Source organism: Hippocampus guttulatus, chromosome 7, assembly GCF_054856545.1.
Source record: "Hippocampus guttulatus isolate MCC_2025c chromosome 7, RoL_Hgut_1.0, whole genome shotgun sequence".
NCBI lineage: Eukaryota > Metazoa > Chordata > Actinopteri > Syngnathiformes > Syngnathidae > Hippocampus > Hippocampus guttulatus.
This window is the reverse complement of record NC_141267.1, coordinates 16,617,809-16,624,355: the sequence shown is the minus strand read 5'-3', so window position 1 is coordinate 16,624,355 and position 6,547 is coordinate 16,617,809.

Sequence of the window (6,547 nt, the reverse complement as noted above, 5' to 3'; positions counted from 1 at the left end):
AAAATACACAATACATTTTTTGGGGGTTTTTTTTTTTTTTTGGTCGTTTGGTCACCAGCCGATCTCGCGGTGGGATAATACTACCTTGAAATTTGAAATTATCCTCCAGCGGCTCAGTGAGTCATCGAAAGAAAGAGCTGGCCGCGCGATGAATGTTAAAAATGACAACAAATAAGGCTCACTCTGGCCAAAGGCGATAAGGGGCGGACAACGGGTGGGAGTCTGCCCCTTTACTGATAATGATGTGTTTGGTTTTCGGGAATCTCTGACGACTTCTCCGTCAAATACCCATGCTGCGGGTGCTCTGATAAACGCCGGCCATCCGTTAAAGGCCAGCTTGTGTGATCTCTGGCACGGAAGCAGAGTTGATGTGTGGTAAGAAGGTAAGCCGGCCACAAAAAGAAAAAAAAAAAAGACTAGCCTGCCCATTATATTGCTATGCCTAGATAGATGATGGATAAAAAGACAAAGAGGAAGTAATTCATTTCCACTCTATGTTGTGGTTTTCTTGCTGCTGGCTTTACACCTGCTAGCCTCATACTACGCCTTGTGCATTAATGAGTTTCTGAAAAATGGCTCCGGAAGCCTTGGTTTATTACCGTGGAGGGTGCGAGAGAGAGAGAGCGCAAAACAAAATGTTCCCAATTAAAATGGAAGATGAATTGCGGGAGCCAGGTTCCCCCGTTGCGGCAGTGGCACTTTCTCATGTTTCAAAAAAAATAAAAAAATTTGGGCCTCGGAGACAGGTCATTAAGCGTCGACGGCGGCTCTTCGCGAGAGCTCAGCTTGCCAAAGCATGTTTACCAGTAGCACAAAGCCAGCCAGGAGGGAGGAGAACATTTGCGACAATGCACACTTAGGGGGCGCCGCTGGACATGCATAATGCAACTCGTGGCGCATTATGGATCATCTTTAAAGCGGCGGTCCTCAAACTGAGGACCTTGCGCTGTAACTTGGGGGGGACGGGGTCATATGACAAAATAATGTCTTTGAACCGCTGGTGAAAAGAGACTTTGATTCTCTCATCCACATCCGCTTAAAACGACAAAACGTACGTAGCAATATGGTAGTTGTATTGTTGTTGATGTTTTTTGTTTTGTCTTCGGTTGTACGATTCTTATTTTCTGTTAAATGTTCGACAAAGCGCTTTGTTACAGTTGCATCTGTTGTGAAAGTGATCTCACTTTGCATCGTATAACAGCCAGAGCGAGTTACCAGGGCTTCAAGCCGACGTGGCTGCTTTAGAGCGCCTCGTTGCACAGCATGGAAAAGCCCTGCGCCGGCCTAGCGGGAGATGTTCCAGCCACAGGAATTGGTAATGTGTAGGCATAAGAAAGTTGCTGGCTAAAGTTGCATTGATTTTTCCAGGTTGCAGCAGTGGTATTTGATTGTCAGTTGAAACATTCATTGGACATGGCCACGGCGCTTGAGAGCTGAAGGAACGGCTTATTTTTCAGGATTTCAAAGCCTCATTTGATATATAATTTTTTTTTTAAATTCACATTTGCCAGTGTCGTGAGCAACACTCCGTGTTCTGTCAGATATAAATTATTAATAGTATAACACGGATACAAACAAACATCCAGGTAAAAATCTTTCCTCAGGAATTTAGGGGTGAACATAATATTCATGCTTAACTGTCAGCACAAGTGGATTCTTGGAATAAATCAGGGTTGTCAAATTCATTTTTTGTGGCGAGTCACATTGTGGCAATAGTTTCCCTGGGAGGGACCTCGTGACTGTGAATCCATCAAAATGTAAAACTCGCCAATCGCCACATGTAATGTAAAACTCGCCTTACATGATCACATACACACAACAAACTGACGGAGAGCTCTTTTTGAAATCAGAAGCCAGTAAAAAAATTGTTCAAGTATTTTGCAAGGAACATGAAGTTGACACACAGGAGTTGCCTTTGTGGGCCACATAAAATCAAGTTTCAGGCCAGATCTGGGCCCCGGGCCTTGAGTTTGATACCCATGGGAATACATTACATCCCTGCAAGAGGATCCCTGGATCAAAAAAGTCGGAGATCCCTTGCTTGGAAGCAGCTCACACATTCAAGCACTCAACACAAAGTTGGAAAAAACAAATTTTTCCGACCAGAGACTCGGCGAGCTCCTCGCTGTTCACGCAATTATCGCCCCTTGACCACTGAAGTCCATCTTAAACAGCCAAATAAACACACCGAGCGTCGACATCGCTTGTGAGATGCAAACGTCAGATTGGACCGAGAAAAAGATAAGGCGACGATGGAAAACACAGCAGCGTATGCTAGCGTGCTGCGCTGGCTGAAGGGAGAATGTGCGGTTTATGATGAAACACAGCTAACGTGTTATCCTTCTGTGACGCAACCGGTTCAGGGTGTACACCCCACCTACTGCCCCGATGACGGCTGGGATAGGCTCCAGCATGTCCGTGACCCTCATGAGGAAAGGAGGATTGGAAAACGGATGGATGGATGGACGGACGGACGCTGAATCAACACTTCAACAGGTGTCAGGATGCTGTGCTTAGCGATGGTTGCTATGCAATTTTTAATCAGGACATTTTGGTTGGGTTGGTGGAAATGCAATCAATAGGGCGATTGCGTACAATTCGTACTACATGTTATACATACAGTTTGAAAAAAAATGTGTACTGTATCGAGAGAGAGAGAGAATTTTGTAAGTAGAGTTACCATTGTATATGTGGGGGGGGGGGGGTGTTTTTTTTTCCAAACTTCCAGTGTTTGCTTTTATTTTTTTGTAGGGAGGTTGGAACGGATTCCGAAATGGGATTTTGTTCTTCAATTCACTTTGCACTGTTTGCCATTTGTTGTTAAATAACAGCATATAGATTGTGCTCGACTTCAGAGCTTCCACTCAATACCCTTTATTTTATTTTTTTTTGGGCATTTACGCGTGTCTTTTGTGCGCTTGTGCGCGCGTGTGTCTGAAAAGGCAAAGCGGTTGAGAAGCGAAAGCTCTCCAGGACTGAGTGGCTTGTGATAAAAGTAATTATAGCATTCAGTCGAGCATGTCGGAAACGCAGGTAGCGCTGCCTCGCTGACACAATTATCCACCGGCAACGGCTTTGCCCGTGTGTCGCTGACAATTACGATGTGGTGACGGATGTCGCACGCATCGCGCGGTGAGCTGCTCGAAAATAAATAAGCACTTGTGGTATCATAGGGTGGGATGCCCGTTTTGGACCAAATGACATCCATGCCACGAGTGACATTTCCTCTTCGTTAAATAGCCGGGTGATGCTCATCGCTGTCTTGAATATCTGCTATTACTCCTCCTTTCATTCAAACACTTCCAGATACGCTGTGTGCCATCATATTCATTAGAGATAATTAGCCCAATTAAGCCACTGTCACTTTGCTTTTAGCTGATGAAGCTGAAAATTGCTTGATTTTCACCATCAGAAGCACTTGAACTACTAAGAGCCAGGCTGCTGCTTTTTGTGGGGGTAAAAGGCACACATTTGCAACTAGTAGGCTACTATTATTACGACGGCAGTGAATATAGTAGCTGACGCCCAGCCCAAAAGGTTTGTAAATGCCAAAAGATACCACAGGTAGCCAGCTATTTTTAAATTTTATTTTTTTACTTTTAGACGAAGGTACTCTTCATTGATGGTCTCGTCATGGGACGATTGAGTCTTGTTTTGCATTTCAAAATAATGAAATTATTCTCAATAAATAAAAATAAATAAATAAATTTACATTACTTCCGTTTTATTTAATCCAGACTCTGAAAGATATTTTATTTTGAAAAATTACCAGATCCTCTGTTACATCCGTCTGCAGGTCAAGGCGCGCTTCTCGGTCACCGCTAAAATAAAACCCGGGAGCTAGCAAAATGAGTACAACATTATAAAAACGGTTTTGGAAAGTTTCTTTGGGAAGGGGAAAAGGCAGAGCCAGGAGACGGAAGAGGAGCCTACAACTTTCAAGAAAAAGAAGGCTACATCCAAGAGACAGTATCAGGAGTCCGACTTAAAATAAGGATTTATGTCAACGGGAGATTCCCACACACCAAGACCATTCTGTATAACATGCGGCGATGGTGAGTCGCATTTTTCATGCACTTTGTATTTGCGGCGTATCTTATTTTGAAAGCACGTCTAAACGTTACCATAGCAACCAGAGAGTGTTACAGCCAATTTGGACGTTCCTCGTGTCATGATTCGTGTTTATTATTATGTTTTGAAAATACCACAGTTTTCATGCAGGTCATATCATATTATGTTGCATTATTTATCCGTTACACCTTGAAGGCCGCTCCCTGAAAATATTGTCTGACATTTAATTAATCCGTGGGGCAAAAAAGGTTGGGGACCGCTCGTATACAGTATATTGCTAAGAATATCTTGATTTCCTTGAGGTTTTTTTTTTTTTTTAAAGGTTAACTAAAGCTGAGGATACCTGTGGACACACTGTTACACACACTCTTCTATTCATACTTGTGTAGGAAGAGGCTTTTGAACGTTAAAATAGAAGCTCTTTTTTGTTTTAACTGATGTCTTATTTCAGTATTTCCGCCCCCAAAACATGTCTCCTTTAATCAATCGAAGGATTTGCCTGTAATTTATTAGCTATCTGGGGGACCAGGTTATTTTGACACTTTGTCTTCACTGTGCAATCCTGATCCACGGACAGTTATTTGAGCTCCAAAAAAAAAGAAATTGATATATATATATATATATATATAAGTTAACATTGCACCTTCAAAAGAATCCCTCAAGTATTCGGAAAAGCTTTGGATAAGAACAAATAAGAGAAGAAGGGCAGCTGCAAAAGAACTAATCCATTATTTCCTCTATTATTGAAGCCAGCTCCCAGTGTGTGAATGCTCATTCAGCCCCCGGCGCTTGCTGGGAGGCTTCCGAATGAATGTTTCCTTCCAGAAGGACATAATGACAATGATAGCCCACCCAGATGGCATCTCTACGCTTGCTTATGTTTTCGAGCACAAAACAGTTCGCTGCCTGCAAGCCGCAGAGACACGTGCAAAATTAAATCATTTTGATTATTATACTATGCTGGGTTCAAACCTCCACAGTAATGTGAACTTGGTAGGGGACGAAGATTTATTTGAAGCCGGTACGGAAGAAGAGACACCCGGGGTCTGACTTCTTATTTCTTATCTATTGAACAACCTTTAGCAGGAAGAAGAAATCAATCTGATCACGCCCTTTTCACAGCAGCTCCTCTTCCGAAATGATTTGTTGCATTTGTTAAGACCCGGGTATTTTTGTAGCTATCATTGGTATGATCGCAAGGACTCGTTTCACTCTAATTTTGAGCCAAAGTAACTTACAGGATTCGAAACGGCAGGTCCGATGGTTTGGGATCAACTGTCAATTTATTGAAAATCAATAAAGTCTTTAATGACAAAAATAGTGTCAAGTGATATTAAAGATATTTAATAAGCAAAGAAGCAAGACGGCAAAGTTAAAAATAAGTAGATGATAACCTATAGTAAAAAGTAAAATATATGACAATATCCATCCATCCATCCATTTTCCGATCTGCTTTATCCTCACAAGGGTCGCGGGGGATGCCGAAGCCTATCCCAGCCGTCTTCGGGCAGTAGGCGGGGGACACCCTGAACCGGTTGCCAGCCAATCGCAGCGCACACATAACCGAATGATCATTCACACTCAGAATCACATCTAGGGACAATTTAGAGTGTTCAATCATCTTGCCATGCACGTTTCTGGAATGCGGGAGGAAACCGGAGAAAACCCGCACAGGCCCGGGGAGAACATGCAAACTCCACACAATAAGGAAACAAACCCTACACCTCTACACTGTGAGGCGGACGTGCAAACCAGTCTGTCACCGTGCCGCCCCAGGAATATAATAATTGGTAAAATAGTATGGAGTTTGTATTTCCGCCCCCTTTCCCAGTCGCTAATGCTAAAGCTTTGCTAAAGTCCAACAAAACATTTCTATCTGCTACGCGTCTCACACAGAGAGCAAGAAAAGAAACGTTATCAGTTCAAAGTAGTTTACCTTGTTGTTCAATTTAAGAAGCTAGTCCGACATCTCATTTTTATAACCTTGTATATGAAGTCACGGGAAGTGTTATCTCCGCATAATAACTAGCTTCTGCCGGTTCGTTGTCTTCCGTTTCTCAAAAGTATATTTTTAGCTTTTCAGATGGCCGCCACCCATCGGGACAAACACCTACTTTGGTCCGATGGCTTGATGCTAATGCTAACACAGAATAGGAAGCGGGCCGGGATTTTCTTACAACTGAGTTCACCGCATCTTTCTTTCTATGAATAGATTTTACAAGGCGCGCAGGCAGTAATATCAGAATGTGCTCGAGATAAAGTTAATCTCATGAGATATATTTATCCGTGGGGTTTTCTTTTTTTGTGTGTGTGTGGTCTTTCCGGTGTTTCTCGCCTCCGCCACCGCCTTCAGGGAAATCAAAGTTTTACCGCCGGATTCTTTGTTCTTTTCCCTTTTTGTCTAACGGTAGAGAGAAGCGGGAAAGCCGTTTTGGATAAATGGCATGGCGGCCGCGTACAAAATCACCAGCGTGAG